Source organism: Pseudochaenichthys georgianus, chromosome 17, assembly GCF_902827115.2.
Source record: "Pseudochaenichthys georgianus chromosome 17, fPseGeo1.2, whole genome shotgun sequence".
Lineage (NCBI taxonomy): Eukaryota > Metazoa > Chordata > Actinopteri > Perciformes > Channichthyidae > Pseudochaenichthys > Pseudochaenichthys georgianus.
In genome coordinates this window covers 14,834,787-14,853,047 of record NC_047519.1, presented here as the reverse complement: position 1 = coordinate 14,853,047, position 18,261 = coordinate 14,834,787, and positions in this window count along the sequence as shown.

Below are 18,261 nucleotides of genomic sequence, written 5' to 3'. Positions count from 1 at the left end.
TTTTATCTTCAGATTTTAATAATTGTTTATCCAATGTTAAATGTCACTACTTCTTTAGTTGTTTTTGAAGTATTAATTGAAACGTTAATATAAAGCCAGCTAATATTAAAAAAGCATTTCCAAACAAAATCTTTGGATCGAAACTTGAACTACGAAAGAATGTTTCGTTTTTAAGGTGAGCTCTGGTGTAGATGGCGGCTGCAGCTACATGACGATGCTTTTTTTTAAAAGAACAATATCACAGGAACTACATTTTACACAGTGCAGTGCCAACAGTCGTACATTACTGTTTAATATTCAGTGGCCCTTATCTGAACTTTTTTTTGTCTAGCTGTTAGACAATATCTTTAAATATTAGCAAAATCAAAACACCAAAATTACTCAGCCTCTAACATTGATTTAGCATCAGGACCCATTAACTCACATTTTCATTCTTGTGCAGCTCTGAATTATAATATCAGGACATCATTTTGTTTTATGTGGACATTTTAGACAATAGTGTGCCATCAGACAAGGGTATAGTGACTATTATATTTTGACTTATTTCTCTTGTTGGTAAAGTAAACCTTCAGTTATCTGGCTACCAAAAGAGAAGGACCAACTACGTCCTACAGGAAACTTAAAAAAAAAAAAAGATCAACACAATTGAAAATAGTTCATAACTGACCCATGTCTTCAGATACTAATATGCTATTGCCTATTGTCATCTTACACTGATGTTTAAGAACTACGTGAAGCATTTGACCATTTGTATACACATTCACTGCACAAGTGTTCTACTGTATTAAAGAACTGTGACTTCACCTTGTTTCTGTGGTTCTCTGTAAATTACAGAACATTACCTCTTGAATTTCTTACTACTGTTCACATAAACATACCATTATGTTTCAGCACTTTAAAGAAGTCATTCGTTTTTCGTCTAAGCAACAGGAAAAAACATAATTAGAATAATCATTTGAAAAAAAGAAACCAAGTTAATTTCAGTGGTCTGTTTGAAATAAACTGTGCTGGTGTCAGTGGACAAATGCTGTGTTGTTGCTATGCCAATGTACATTGTTTCATGGGAGGAGTGGAGAGAAAAAGCGAGAATAGAGAACACTGTCCTTCTATCCTTTATCATATATATCTGTCAATCTAACGATGTCTGTTCTTCAACCTTTAGGGCCAAAATCCATTGAAATGTCTTAGTCCTGTCAGCTGTATATCGTAAACTGTTGAATTACAAAATGCTAAATAAAATCTATTTTAAAGATCAGTGCTCTGCAGTGTTCACGTGTTTCATGATGTGTTTTTTAAAGTAGTTCATACCACTCAAAATGCAAGTCTGTGAACGTTACAGATTTGATAAATGGGATGTCTGTGTGTTTAACCTCTAATACAGTAGGTCATTGGTGTTTTAAATGAACCTCTAATGAGTTACCATGTTATGGAGTTGTTGCTTTTAAAGAGTGAGGAATGAAGCTTAGCGCAAGTTCAATAAGGAAGACCTAACACGAGTCACTTACACGTCACTCAATGGCTCCCTTCCCTAGTGATGTTACGTATTGCGCCGAGGCTTCGGAGCGTGTGTCGAGTAATCCCGGAAGCTTTTTGTGAAGCATGTACCGAGGCTTGTATCGTTTTGGGCCAGTGACGTCATCGATGACAAACGAAGCCTCGCTGCCTGTCGATACCACGTGACTGCTTCACGAAGCGATTCAGATCGGTTGAACCACAACGCTCATAATACCCATGGATGTATAATAAGTACCATATTACCCCTCCTGTACCCGGGCCCGGTGACACGATGGAATCAAGAGAGCTCAGACCCTCACTCATATAGAGGTCGGAACATGTCATAAGTATAAATAGATACAAGCATAAATAAATGTAGGAATAAAAACATCAATAAAAACATGAACAAATAAAAACATGAATAAATATGTTGCCGTGTTTTCAGGGAGCTTTAGCGAGTGTGCTGCAGCTCAGCTGGAAAGCAGTTGACTCATGACGCAGGGTCCCTGGTTCAACGACTGAACAATACGTATTTTTGTTGTTTATAAAAGCTACAGAGATAATGTAGTTAATAAATGTATTCTTTGATATGGTTTAGCCTTTCTCAGGCTACAACATGGTTACGTTTATGAATATTAAAAAAAAAGCACAAGAAAAACTAGCTCAAGTCGGACAATTCAGATCACGAACCTGGTATGGAATTATTCGAGCCCGGTTCGGCTCCCCACAGCGGCCTATCACCAGAGGCAGACTTCCTCATCGCCCGGCTCCTGCAGCAGGGCATCCCCACAGCCCCAGGCCTCACTCTTGCGGCTTTCACACCAGCGCTTTTCAGTTTCTAGCTCCGAGCGGGAGCTTTTCTGGTTCAGCTCCGGTTTCCCTTTTCAGCTCCCGCTCTGTGCACACCGCCCACTGGCGCCCCAGAGCTGCCCTTGCTGCGTCATGACGTCACCGTTTACATCGCTGATTTGCTCCCAAACGGCTCCCATTACGGCAGCTCACAACAACAACTGCGTCGGGTCGATGATCGTGTTGCTTTTAATCACACGAAGCCAGAATAAATTGAATAACGACTTCTCCAACCTTATGCTTTGCTCCAGAGTGCCGTGGTTCATTGTTTATTAATGTGTTTCTGCAGCATTTACCGACCGCTGCAGTGCTGCTCTTCCACAGGAGTTTATTCTCCCGTTAGCTCCCGGTTAGCTCACACTGCAGCGGCCGCTCTAAAGTATTCACTGTCCGACTCACACAAGCAGCTGATGCATATCCCCAGTTCCCTTAGCCTAAGTGAATGTGTGTCAGTCTGAATTGACACTGTTTGGTATCACAACGCTGTTATGAAAGTTTCTCTGGTATAAAACGGGAGATGTTAGCATAGCAACCGAAGCTAAACTGACTACTTGCATCCGATAGCTGCAATAATACAAAACAACACGTCTGCCTCTCTCCACAATGATCGATAACAGTGAACGGATGGTCAAAGTAAGGCACAAATAAACAGAATCACACGAAGCCTGGTTAGTGTTGCCTGACTTTATAAAGTGTGTTTATAGGCACTACTGCTTGTAGGCAGGCATAACAGTCGACCCATGTTCAGGGGAGGTGGGTTTAGTTTCCTGCACGCCTCGACGTAAGAGAGACGTAAGCGACATCACCTCTTAGCTCCAAAGCTCTTGCCTCTGGACCGACAATTTTTTGGAGCTGGAAATGAAGCGGATTCCGGAGCTAAGAGCCGGCGCAGCTCCGGTGTGAACTGGAAAACCCGGCGCTTTTCAGGCTCTAGCTCCGAGCCGGAGCTGAAAAGGCGCTGGTGTGAAAGGGGCATCTCTCGCAGCTCCGAGAGCTCTCGGATCAGGTCTCCAGCACAGCTCCCCAGTCCGGGGCAGCAGCTCCAGTCAGCTCCCCAGAGAGCAGGGCGAGGACGCGGCCGCAGCCGCGGAGGTAATAAAAAAAAATCCACCCCCTCCCAGGCTGCCAGTCCGGGAGCGTCACTAACACACCCCTCATGGAGAGTAGCGTGGCCGGCTCCCTGCAATCCCTGGCTAGCTCCATGATAGCTATCGATGCTCTCCTCCAGGCCCTGGAAGACTCGTCACAGGAGCTTCGACTTCCGTGGCACTCAGGTCAGGTACTAGTGTTAACGAAAATGTTTTCACTCACCCTTACACAGGGTTGGGTTGTAACGGAATACATGTAACGGCGTGACGTAATCAGAAATACAAAAAATCAAGTATATTCAGCGGGCGTTACATTTGAAAAACGAGTAATCTGAGTCAGTTACTTTCGTAAACCTGAAGTGAATACTTATTGGAATTATTGGTTGAAAAGTTTCCTCACAAAATGTAATATTCATTAACGGCATAACCGTGTGCACACTGCACAGCGCTGCAGCGTGTCTGTGAGCGAGAGATGCAGCGTGTCTGTGAGGCCCCGCCCCCGCACGCAGATGAGAGAGAGAGAATTCTCTTTCAAAATATATTGAAAGGTAGAAACGGAGATGGTTAGATAAAACGTGGAAGATAAAGTTTATGTAGCATTTATTTATTGTCGAAATGATGACATTTATAACGGGATCAAATCAAAGTGAATGGCCTGCTGAATGCATAGGACAAGTCACTGGAAAAAGTTATTACATAATTTCAGATAATAAATAATAATGATAATTCATTCTATTTAGGGGCGCCTTTCAAAGCACCCAAGGACACCTTACAATGCATAACATATTCCAAGGAAAAGTTTTAAGACGGTACAAGAATGCAGTATGGGTGAGTTTTTATGTGTGGTGCAGATGAGAGAGCTGTCCAGAATGACACTAAGATGTTGTGTTGTGCTCTTGATAAGCCATTAAAACAGTAAAATACGTGTCTCCCGTTCACCAAAACATACCCATCTGTTATGGAAAAGAAAGTATTCCAAAGAAAAAAGTCGAAGAAGGAAATAAAGAAGAGGAAAGAGAAGAAAGGAAGTATTCTAAAAGTATACTGGTACCGGCGGAGAATGTTGTTAGCTTCTGATGCGCAGAAGAAAAATCTGGCCCACCCTATATTTTTACAGGCCCACCCTAAAGTACATTTCTGCCTACGCTACTGGTCCGCACAGCAGCGTACGTTGGCGGTCGGCGTGTCTGAAGCTTGGGGATTTTTTTTTTGTTTTTTTGCGAGCAACGTGACCAACAACCAATCACTTGAATCTCTTGCCTCCAATAGCAATGTTAAAACGAAGTAAACTGAAAAAAAAATCTCTCCTACAGGCGAAAACCTACCAGTTTCACCCACTGTCTCTGCCACCTCCCTCCATGCCTCGCTCCTCTGGTTTGTATCCCGGTAGATGAACAGAGACCGATCATTCAGCACCGGGTGATTCACTACCGCTATAATGAATTTTCTCTCCATTTTTTGGAATATGAGGAAATGACCTGCGTAGTCTCTCCCAGCATACACGCGGTTTGACTGGCTAGCGCTTGTACTGGCAGATTTGCATAAACGGGATCTCATTGGCTGACGCTTCTGCCGAGGCGCCAAAAAAATAAAATAAAAAATTGAACATTGCTCAACTTTTGAAGCGAGCAACGCCAGCAACGCTCCACGTCGCTTCCCAAAATACAGTTCTGCTAAAAGTGACGTCACCCTATTCAAAGTGAATGGGCAGGAGCGTTGGAAGCTTTAACGCACGCCACCGTGTGGACGGGCCGTCACAGTAGCACTGCGCCAGAAACCTCGTGGAGGGGGAAAGAAAAAAAAATGGAATATCACCCCTCCACTCCCATTATCATCCCTCAGCTAGCAGCTGCGCTATCTACTCACCCAGATTCCGTGTTTGTTGACTATCTCCTGTCAGGGCTCTCCCAAGGCTTCAGGGTAGGGGTCCTCCCATCTGCCACAGTGACTTTCGTAGCAAGAAACTTACAGTCAGCCGCTAAAGAACCCAACATAGTTTCCCAGCTCATCGACAAAGAACTTCTCAAAGGATATATAATCTGCCCTTTTAGCTCCTCCCCCTTCTCAGTGTTCCGTTCAAATTCCATCGGAATAAGCCACACGTAAATAAAAGGCTGATTTTCGATCTGTCCGCTCCCCGCTCCGGCCATTCGGCAGCGTCAATAGCATCATTCCTCCAGATCAGTTTTCCCTTCACCATGCCTCAGTGGATAATGCAATAAAGATGATCAAGTTCACAGGGCACGGAGCTCGGCTCTCCAAAGCGGACATTACCGATGCCTTCAAAATCATCCTCATTCATCCGTCTCAGTGGAATTCGTTCGGTATTAAGTGGGAGTCCAAACTCTATTTTCGCCATTCGCAGAAGCAGCCCCTGCATCTTCAATTCCTTCTCGGAAGCGCTCTGCTGGATCCTGCTGAACATCGTCAGAATCCCCTCCGTCCTTCACCTACTGGACGACTCCTCCCCATAGACCCGCCACAGGACAGCTCAGGGATCTCACTGGCCAAGCTTAAACACTGCTTCAGGAGTTAGATGTCCCTCTCTCCAAAGAGAAAACGTTAGGTCCCGACACACGCTTAGAGTTCTTAGGCATCATCCTCGACTCCATAGACATGAAGGCGTCTCTCCCCTCTGACAAATTGCAGCGCATCCGGGACATCACCAAGTCATACTGCGAGCAACAAGTTATCACAAAACAACAGTTGCTCTCCCTTCTTGGACACCTCAACTTCGCCATGCACGTCATCCCCCAGGGGCGCTCGTTCATCTCCCGCCTCCTGGACGCAGCATCAGCGGTCGACAAACTCCATGACTGCGTTTTCTTAGACGAAGGCTGCCGCTCAGACCTACGTTTCTGGTCCCTCCTGCTCGCCCACTGGAACAGAGTTACTTTCTTTTACGATGACTTCGTGCGTTCCTCTGACTCAATGAGGTTCTTCACGGATGCCGCCCAATCCGTGGGTTTTGGGGGTTTCTTCCAGGGAGAGTGGTTCGCAGGGTCATGGCCCCTGTCAATTTCCACCTCAAGCAAGTTCTCATTAAATCCGGCCTATCACCTATATCATACCCGGGACATTCCTTCAGGATAGGTGCAGCCACCTCTGCTGCTAATCAAGGTCTCTCTACCTCATCCCTACAACAACTAGGACGGTGGTCCTCCTCCGCCTTCACAACCTACATTCGCCCGGACATCAGCGCCGTACTGGCTTCCCAAAGATCTCTCAGACCCTGACTATGGTATCTATGCATATAACTGGTGGTGGCTCATAAACACATTCACAAGTGTACGTGTCTCACTAAGGTACCTGATATTCAAACTGCATTCCTGTCCTAATTCCGCGGGCCCTGCCCACAGGGAATAATGTCTCGTCTCACGCTGCAACTACATGTAACGGGCTTCATCTCCGGCACACAGGTATTTCATTCCCAGGCCTTGCTCAAACGTATCAGTGTAAAATGTATTTCCTGCAGTCAGGCGTGGACTCGGGCCACCGTACACCCCCGTGGCAGTTACAAAACAAAGAAAAGAAAGAAAGAGTAAAGAAAAGATATATATATATATATTAGGGGTGTAACGGTACACGTACCCGTACCGAAATTATTCGGTACGGGCCCTTCGGTTCGGTTCGGTACACGTTAAACGTAAAAAATTGAGAACGTGAACAACTTCTTGGAAGTAATCTCAGGTGCTGCGTCGCAGCATTCAGAGTAATTTCCTCACATTGGGCTCATCGCGTCATAGAGCGAGCAAGTCATTTCATTGGATGAGAGGGCATGCTATGAGAGCTGGTCAGAGGGATGCGTTCAAATGTAGTCAGTAATTTGAGGAACTGTCGAAAATGTATGGCGAACGCAGATCAAGTTGAGCTCGAAAGTCCTCCAGCATCATTGAAGTCTCCGGTTTGGGAACATTTTGGTTTCGCAGTTACGTACAAGGATGACGGACAAAGACAGCTGGACCAAACCAAAGCTGTTTGTCGGCATTGTTCAACTAAAATTGGTTACGCGGCTGGCAATACATCAAACTTGCACACTCTTGAAAAGGCATCACCCGAACGTGAATATCACCGGTACCAAAAGAAAAAAGACTGAAGTGCAAACCCAACTCCCACTAGCATGTAAGCCTCCACCACTCGCAAAAACTTCAGACCGAGCCAAAGCTATTACAAACGCCAAATATCCTTATGTTGCCATGTTAGCAAAGCGCTACCTGGCTGTATCTGCTACTACCTCTGTCCCTAGCGAGAGGGTGTTCTCCACAGCAGGAGACATTGCTAGTGCCAGCAGATCTGCCCTTTCGACAAGCAATGTGGAAAAGTTCATTTTTCTTTAAACAACATGAAAATACAATGACAAGCAAGTCCTAATGTCAAACTGGCTGCGTAGGGACTAATACAGTACAGTTCAAATACAGATAATTTCAGTTCATCGAAAAGCTGCACCTTAATGTTCATTTGATTATATTTTGTATTTATTTGAGTGAATATTCACAGTTTAATAATAATTAAAAAACTAATAGTTTATGTTTTGTCAGTACTAGTACAGTAAAGTTCAAATACAGATTATTTCAGTTCATCGAAATGCTGCACCTTAATGTTTTATTATATTTTGTATTTATTTGAGTGAATACATTATTCACAGTTTAATAATAATAAAAATATATATATGTTTTGTTTTATGAAAAAAAATTCTGCTGTACCGAAAACGTACCGAACCGAACCGTGACCAAAAGACCGAGGTACGTACCGAACCGAAATGTTTGTGAACCGTTACACCCCTAATATATATATATATATATATATATATATATAGCCTGCGAAGGCAGGCGTGGCGGAAGGCCACCGTACACTTCGGTGTCGTAGCTTCGGGCTACCGTACACTTCGGTGTCGTGGACGTTGGGCCACCGTTACAAAACGAAACCGCTCGCTCCTCGGCGTAGTCAAGCCCTGCTGGCCAGGCATGCGACCCGCAGGTCGTTTTCAGGTAAGACCGGCACTGATTTCGGCAGTCAGAGTCTCAGCATGACCCGTAAGCTCCGGCAGTGATTCCGGCACTATGTCGCTCATATGTGTGTTAATCTATTATCTTTCCTTCCCAGATCACCAGTCACCCCACAAGGTAAGCAACTCAGTTCATCTCAGTATTTCATACTTTACTGGTTTTGGGGATTTCATCGGAGCGGTGCTTTCCCTCCTGAATGATTATCCTGCAAACCGGGGCCTAATTGCCAAACACCATTACATTCTCCTGTTGTATTATCATGGCAATCATTTCATTCATATGACGTGTAAACAATAAATATGTAATTCTTATATCACGTCTCTCCGGTTTGAAATTAAGCTTAGCGCAAGTTCAATAAGGAAGACATAACACGAGTCACTTACACGTCACTCAATGGCTCTCTTCCCCCCTCATTAAATATGAGGGCGTCACCCCTCAGCAGCCAATAGCTGCACATGCTAAATTCCTTGAATGCCCGCTCTTCCTCCCTGTCAGTTGTCATTTGCAGATGACCGCAACCCACCTCCACCCCTCTCTCCTCCAGGACAAAGCTAAATCTTCCTTCCTCAGACCGGTCTCACCTACTCAGCACCACCACCAGTGTCTAGACCCCGGGGATTTCATCGGAGCGGTGCTTTCCCTCCTGAATGATTATCCTGCAAACCGGGGCCTAATCGCCAAACACCATTACATTCTCCTGTTGTATTATCATGGCAATCATTTCATTCATATGACGTGTAAACAATAAATATGTAATTCGTCACGTCTCTCCGGTTTGAACTATAGATGTGTCATTTATTCAAACTGCATACAAACATTATAGAACTATATCTGTTTTTTTGTATAGGTTTTATAGTAGGGAAAATGACTATACACCAAATATCTAATACAATGTTGGCACATTTGTAGTATAGAATATATTGTAAAAATGGCCCATAATTATCTAATGATTACAGACTATTTGGGATTGTGCAACTATAGACCTTTCTAAAAGAAGAATCAATGTTCTTCCCACACACTAAAAGTAGATTTAAGAAGGCATAAACATACTGTTGTTCAATTCCAAACCCTCAGGACTTTTAGTGATAGCCTAACTAGTTGCAATGGTGGCTAACGTTAGCTTAAGTTAACTAGTTTTACACAGATCTCACTTAGTCCTCCTATGGCTAAAACTGTACTTATAACTTATACTAACTTTACTATGTAAATGATCTGCTAATGTTAGCTTCCGGGTGTAATATTCTCTAAAACAAATGAGCTGCTCTGACCCTCGGTCCTGACGGACTCCAACTTGTGTTTATTAATCAAATAAATAAACAAGGATAATTATTATTGTTGAGTAAATGGAGAATTGCACAGGGGAAAATAACGTATCTATGCCACAATTTTAGATGTGGATGTTGTTAAACTAATACGTTTGCGCTGTGGACCAACACTATACGTTGACGGGGAAGGGGTAGAAATAAAGATAACACCATTAAACAGTTACACAACATAACAGAAATAATATCGATAGCAGCGTCCCTAGCAACCACCTTGGTAACAATGAAAACGTTGTATGGACACAATTTCCTGAAGTAATCTTCGTAATAACTAGCAAACTAAAGATCATGTACATCCACTGCACACATAATCTGAAATAACAACTCATATTTCTCGCATCAAATGACATCAAAACGCATTTTAATGGCCAAACTAACTTTAAAATAGGCATTTTCCACCGAGAATAAAACGAAGTTCGGCCATGTTTTTTTTTTCTGCAGGGAGAAATTTGAAGATCACGTGACATAGACGCCAGCCATTGGAATGAATGGAATGCAGTTGGAAGTCAACCAATCACAGAGCTTGAGAACTAATCACGGGGCTTGTCAAACAGAGCTCATGGTGTAGTCCTAAACGATAGCTGGGGATTCTGGGTAGTGTAGTGTCTTCTGCCATCCTTTACTCCGAACAAATATTTGTATTTGAAAAATACAAAAGCATTGCACACAATTTAAACCAATCAATGTTGTGTAATTAACAAGGATAATCTGGTGTTTTTTAGTCGATGAGTAGTGCAGATATCACTGTAAAATCAATCGAGAGTAAGGGGAATACTTACTTCCGGGTGTACAATTCTCCGTTATCCAATGGGAATGGACGCTCACATTGCCTTTAAGGGCAGTCAACACAAACGAATGCCGTGCTTCCATGAGCGTCAAATCCCGCCGCAGATGGGAATACATTGCAATCAGTTGAAAGCTATTTGCGTCCCTTTATGACGCTGAAGGAGCCTAGGAGCGTCACAATTGCACGCCACGGGACCCTGACCAAGCGTCGCTCCTGGACGATTATGGAGTGAGAGTGTGTTGGTTTTGTGGCTGCAGTTTATTGCTCAATAATGGACCAATTCCAGAAATGGATGTCCCCATTTGTTTCTTAGAAGCAAAAATCTTTGAAAAATTAGTCAAAAATACAGTTAATTGCTCTGCGGATATCATCACTATGACCTTACCGGGAATGACCTTTCTACAAGCAGGAAACAACAAATACGTCTCCAGGGGATATGCGATGTGCTTACTTGCTGTTTAATGTTGTTTTATGTATGTAATAAGACCAACTGCTTTGTCTTTCTCTGTTATAGTAAGACTTAATGTAGCTAACATGAGCAGATAATTTACATAGTAAAGTTAGTATAAGTTATAAGTACAGTTTTAGCCATAGGAGGACTAAGTGAGATCTGTGTAAAACTAGTTAACTTAAGCTAACGTTAGCCACCATTGCAACTAGTTAGGCTATCACTAAAAGTCCTGAGCGTTTGGAATTGAACAAAAGTATGTTTATGCCTTCTTAAATCTACTTTTAGTGTGTGGGAAGAACATTGATTCTTCTTTTAAAAAGGTCTATAGTTGCACAATCCCAAATAGTCTGTAATCATTAGATAATTATGGGCCATTTTTACAATATATTCTATACTACAAATGTGCCAACATTGTATTAGATATTTCGTGTATAGTCATTTTCCCTACTATAAAACCTATACAAAAAAACAGATATAGTTCTATAATGTTTGTAAGCAGTTTGAATAAATGACACATCTATAGTCCTCACTCTTTAAAAGCGACAACTCCATAACATGGTAACTCAGTAGAGGTTCGTTTAAAACACCAATGACCTAAACACACAGACATCCCATTTATCAAATCTGTCCCAAACAACGTTCACAGACTTGCATTTTGAGCACATGCAATTCCACCACGGCAGTAGTAAAGTGCCACTTGTTTTTCCACTGACAGGCTCAGATTGTTGTAACAACTGTCTGGAAACATTATGAAAGGTTTTTGTGTCTAATCAAGTACCTCTCAAGGAGAATTCCTGTGAAAAACAAGCAATTTATTCGATGTTAATTGATGGAGCTTGAAGTTACTAAACAAACAGTTCGAAAAACTGTTGTCCACATTAGTTACTCAGACACAAAATGACATAAAATCCAGGGAGAAATGGTTCTAGGTTGATAAATGCCAAAGATTCCCCTTAAGACAAAACTCAGCAACAGATGTATGCATGGTCTTGCTTTAAAGCGAAGCAGTGACTGAGGAATAAAATAACCCCAGGCACTTTAAGTCTTGACTGTGTAAAATAAAAAGCCTATTACATGGCTGACAGCCACACACTTCAGATAAAAGATAAAAGCCTTCATCAGGGTGTTGGAGTGAAATACAGACTATTAAGTGGCAGAGACACAAATGAGTTACAGGTGTGTGTAAATGGAGGCCAAGAAGAAAGCAAGGCTGAACTGAGAGAAGATTTAATAGAATTTAGCCATTTATTGAAAGCAAGCAGAGCAGTGTAGGCGTTGTGAAATGGGAAGTGAGAAAATTGGGGTATCTCCATGCCAACAATTTAACAGTTCTTGAATATCTTAACTAGTAAATAAATACCCATTGAAACGCTACCATTTAGGCAGAGAGTAACTCCTGCACTGGGGTAACTTATATCTTCTGTAGTGAAAAGACCCAACATTATTGGGTTAAAATGTGACACAGTCGAGCCCATAGGTCCTTTGTTCCAACTACATTAGGTTGGAAAATTCATTACCTTGATTAAAAAATGTTTTTAGGGTTAAACTTCAATAGGCTGTCAACGTCAATTAGCTGTTTTCACTGGCAATCTGTCATTTGTGGCTATAAGCAACCTGGTGTTCATGCCACAGAAGTATTTAATTGGTTGTTTTTATAATGTGAATATTACTGAATCGTCAATAGGTAAATGACTATGAATGTGAAAATGATGGTTGTGGCTTAGGGGTTATAATCTGCTGATTTACTAATGAGAGGGTCAGTGGTTTGATTCCCAGACCCTGCAGTCAACATTTGGGGCTTAAGATACTCAACTAATATTTCCCCATTTTCTGTTTTGAGGTGTATGTATGAGAGTTGCTTTGGATAAAGTTGTCAGCTAAATAACAATGGTGTCCTGGTTTCTGAATGAAATCATTAAGCACCAATGGAAAACCACTTTACCACGTGGAGTCAGAAGAGGGCAGCATGGCATCAAATTAAACTAGTATACATGCAGGCAGCAGCAGGACATCCTTTTAAGGAGAGTGTTTCTTCAAACATGGCTTAGCAACCAAATTCTTCAAAATGTCCAGTAGCTGGATTAAAGTGCATCACACTCTTTAGGATAAGACTTGAAAACACCAGAAATGTTGTTTAAAGACCTGGTTAAGGCCTTTACAAGTATTTTTTTTATAATAAAGGAAATAAGAATCTAAGGGTGTTGCAACAGTGAAAGCATTATTCAGTGCCTTTATTTCTCAGTTGACTATTACACCAGCAAATTGACCATGTTTTGTTGAATGAAAGACCGGGGTGTCACGAAAAACATTATCATTTGTCTCCAAGGAACCAGGAATTTCCACAGCAGAGTTCATGGAGACATTTAGCTTGAGTTAGTTTTAAAATACCTTGTGTAAGGTCTCAGAGCGTCAAACTTACTGTACATTGGTGATAAAAGAGAGTTCAGGAGATCACATACATTTTAAGTAAGATGTTTTACGTTAAGTTCTAAGTAACTCGCCTTTTTCATCAGGGCATTCATTTTTTCTGTAACGCTGCAGACAGACACATAACTTCCTTGGTGCACATAATTGTTGATTGTTACGGACACATCTTTATGCTTAATTCCATGGCCAACACTGACAGGATGGCTCATGCACTATCACCTGGTATCAGAAGAGGGCAGCATGACAGGGAGAGACCGCTACTCCAGCCAAGCTATTTTATCACAGGGCCACAGCATCCATCATGGGTGCAACCAGGTCACAGGATTACGCTACTGACTGAACACAGCTATATGTCAATGGCTTGTTAGGTGTCAGCACAACAAACACAACATTTCTTATACTCATTATTGGCTTGCTGTTTTTCCAGTTACATAAGTCTGTTCAGTTACACAATCAGCTGGAACAGTGCTGTTGGACGAAGATAGGAAACAACAAGAGGAGAATCAGCCCGTATGATCCAAACAGTAGCAGACAGGGGGCAGTTGTGGAGGTTGTAACTGTTGATTATAATCATTGTATGCAGTCCCTGTTTCCCTCTGAACAACACTGCAGTGGAGTGTTGTTCAGCTTGTGTATCAGGGTTTGCTGAAGGACATTTCCGCCACTGGAGTGTTTTTTTCTGACGGAAAGCAATTTCCCAGCTTGGGGGACCATTGGTGCATTTTGTTTGAAAGGTGACTCCAGTTCCCGACATTTCTCTTTACCAGAACTGAAATGCAGCCACCGCTCAGGGTCACAGCGAGAAGGCTGTGGCTCTGTCAGCTTTAATATACGACATATCTGCGGCCTGACACCACAACGTTACACTTTCATTAATTAGGTTGGGGAGAGAGTGAGAGTGGATGTTATTGTTATTCAGATCATCTGACACTAGCCGGAGATTAATGAATTAACGGGACAGTCCTTCATCCTGATGTCATTCAGTTTGTTCCATGCGGTTATGCAAAATAGCACCAGCAGTGATTTTGACAGTGTTTTAAAGCAGAGTTTAAGGGACGTTTTGTCAGGTGGAGTTACTATGAGAAAGTACCACAGAGGTCTAGAAATAGCAAGAGTCACAATTACCGTAGATACAAAGAAAAATTGTGATGATAATTCATTGGAACACTTTTAAGTCATTTATCAAACAGAAGCAAACACTCCTTGGTTCCAGCTTATGCAATGTTAGGACTTTCACATTTATTTTATATTTATTATTTCATCTTTCGACAAAACAAGTTCTTTATAGTTACCTTGGACTCTAGGTACTTGTAATGGGATTTGAGCCATGCTTGTGAAATGTCTTTAGGGATGACAATGACAACCATCTGTTTGTTGATGGAGCAGCATCTTCTGAAATATCTCAGAAACATTTCTTACAATTTGTTCTTTGAACAGAAATGTTGTACACACATTTAAGTTGCCCGGAAAATGAATCCAAATGAAGCTACAACTGTTGACACTATATACAACTCAGGTTCTTATTAGCTTCAAATGTAATTTGCTTAGCTAATTAGCTAATGTTAGCATGCTAACACATTAAACACAGATGATAAACATGGTATACGTTTTAAAATAATTAAGTGTTTTAAGTCTTTGATTAGTGAGGCATGGAACATAATAAATGATCCATCACAAATCTTTTAGTCAGTGTTTATCTGAAGGGTTTAGAGTTACAAAATGTAGAGCTTTTTCTCTTATTTTCCATCAATATGTTTATAGTGGTCTTGTTTTGTTTGATGTCATTTTCATTTGCTCTAGCTCCTGACTCTTTTGATTGGTTGAGGGCCTCTTGATTGATCCTCCTCACCCCCATGGTTGATCATGATTATCTAATCACCATCAGCTGTGTGACGGTGGTCTGGCCTATAGACCCCCAGCGTTTTGTCCGCAGATCTACCCACCTTGGGACCCGTTATCGTTATATGCGTTTCCCTGTCGGCCTCGTGGGGCCGAACCATCTATCTGATAGAAAACTGTAGCGGATACGACCGTTATCGTCCTCGTGTGGCTGCAGCTTAAAACAGAGCAGTACTTCTGTCTTGACTTTGTTGGTCATGAAGAAGGTCTAAGAGTCAGAAAGAAATGCATCTGGAGCCAAAATGTCCTTATCTTACTTGCTAAACTTCATTGTTATTGTCACCTGATAGCATGAGGATGTTAGCATGTAGCTCAAACCAAGTACATCCTCATAAATCCAGCTATCGTGACTGGAACTCGTAGTCTGGCTTTACCATTTGAAAATGAAAGGCTGAATGATTAATCTTTTATAAACAATCATTGTTAGCCATACTTTAGGCCCTTTTAGCTTTTCAAATATTAATTCTCAACAATGTCTAAAATTAGATTCTCCCTGCTTGTCTGTAAATCAACATCTGCGGTTTGTGCAGCAGATTTTTCTTTCAACTTTACAATGAGTATCTATTGACTTTTACATGTGAAATCTTTGTAACTTTGACACTTCTATGGTATTATGATGTGTGTTCAAGCTTTTGAGCGGTAAACTGTAATGTTGCAGACGAATATGTATTTGTAATTGTTAAAATAGATCAATTTTTATAATTCAATTATCCTAATTGGATATTTTTAGCAGGCACTGGCATTTACGCTTACACCATTCCCTTTATTTCACAGGACTTTCTTTGAACATTATTCAGAATGTGTCCTCTCGGTTTGGCTTCTTGTTCAGCTGCAAGCCTGTCAGTCACTCAGTAATTGCTTTGCCACTCTGCATTTCGCTTCAGTTTACCCAAGTAGAATATGTCAGCTGTTAAATTAAAGGCAAACTCTTTTTCCGAGCAAGCTAACAACACTGACCTTATTAAATGAACAGCCTTTGTCAAGCTTTTCCCAACATATTTACCTGTTCTAAGCAAATTCCTGTTTCTTGAAGGATACATTTGCATTTCTTCTATAAATTAAAGCACAGTGTGTTTGTTTTGTTGGCTGTTAAACAATGATAGGAATTTTGACTGATAATATGCATGCTGGGGAAATATGTTCTCTTGGAACTTGCTTTTCATTTCCACAGGTGCCAAGTCAGTTACCATTACAGGCCAGAACAGGGTGGAAATAACCAACATCTACATTTATCTTCTGAAGCTTAAAATTACGTTGATGATCTGCCAGACTCAATTTAAATGTAGTTTGAAATTACCTCTTAGACAAGATCCAACCCTCAGAGAGCTGATGGATAACAAATGTATCCCTTGCTCTACATTTGAGGAATAAATGTATGTATGGATTGACTGCTGAATGATAGCATGCTTTACAGGAGATGACTGCCGCAGTAGGGATGGAGGAGTTGGCTGCACTTCCTCACTCAGAAACTCTCTTTACCCTTCACATCGCCTGGCTTTAGTGCTGTCTTGGCCACATTGACTGATTTGGATCAGTGGTTCCTGAGAATTTGTCTTGACTGCAGAATGTTGGGGAAACGGACCGTTCATCACCTTAATGGAAGAGTATTGATTGTGTTTCCGAAGCAAGGTACCCGTCTGCAATAGTAATGGAGTTCCTGTGAAATCACAGAAGAGAAGGCAACTGGGGATATCCAGGAAGAGGAAGACACCTCTGCTCTGCGTTTTGGCACCTTATGTTCTGTTTGGACGTGCCTGGGACTGCACAATGTGTACGGGTGGAGAAATAAAAGCACACACATAGAATCACGAACAAATATTTTTTTCTGCAACACAATTTAAATGATCGGAACTGTGTTTATAAGCAACGCCATAGTAACATCACCACCTTAGGGTTAGGGGTTACGGCTTGTTTAAATGCAAGTCCCCATGACATTTGGAAATTGTTTAGCATCACTGATAATAAACTAGCCAGGTGTCCTTGGATTTATGTCCATATTAAACATGGTTTGTGTCCAATGCCTACTTTTACATCAAATGAAAGTAGTGTGTCCTGTAAAAAGAAAGATGATGTGAATGTGCTAGTAGCATCATGTAGCTGCAACTTTCATTCATTTCACAGAATTGGAGTTTGTGTCCCATTACAGACCTCCAATTGTCAATTGCCTGTAAACATGATCTATACCCTGAACACGTGTGTTTTAATCCATACTCTCTGGCTTTTAGTTGCCTATTCCTAACTATACCATGAAAAGTCTTGTAGCAGCTTACAGTTTTTCTCGATTGCTAACACACATTTTTTTTAAATTGCTCAGTTTCTCAGAACACTAAACACAATTTACAAAACCACACACCCAAAGTGCAAAACACCTCATTTCTCCAGCTAAATGAAGAACTGCCCTGAAAACTACATACACACTTACCAAATGCAAACTTTAGCACCAAATATAACACACTTCATTCATAATACTAGATTGTTTGACCACCCAACTACACGCTGCTGAGCATAATCTAAAGCACTTTCATCTTGTATGGGCTATGCTCTGTACAGAGAGGTTTCTGCAGAGCAAGATTGCTTGAGTATACAGAAATACAGTAAATGAAGAAATACAAATGAGTTGTTGAAAAAAATCACATTGTATTCAAAGATAACATTGTGCAACATGCATCTCAGCACATAGTTACTATGCTTCGGATCTCTCTAAGTGGGATGCATTGTTTGCCAAAACCCAGTTTGTAACTGCTGCTTCCTGCCTCATTGAAAATCCTTAGCCTTCCACCTCTTTGTTTCTCAGTCCTTCAGATAAACAACAAAGATATAGCGGTCGGTCAGTGTGTGTGTTGCATAAAAGTAAGTTTACCACAGTGCATTGTGCAGGAATTTTGTACAGTTATAGTATGCAACATGCCAACAATTCAATTACAGTAATGAAGTAAAT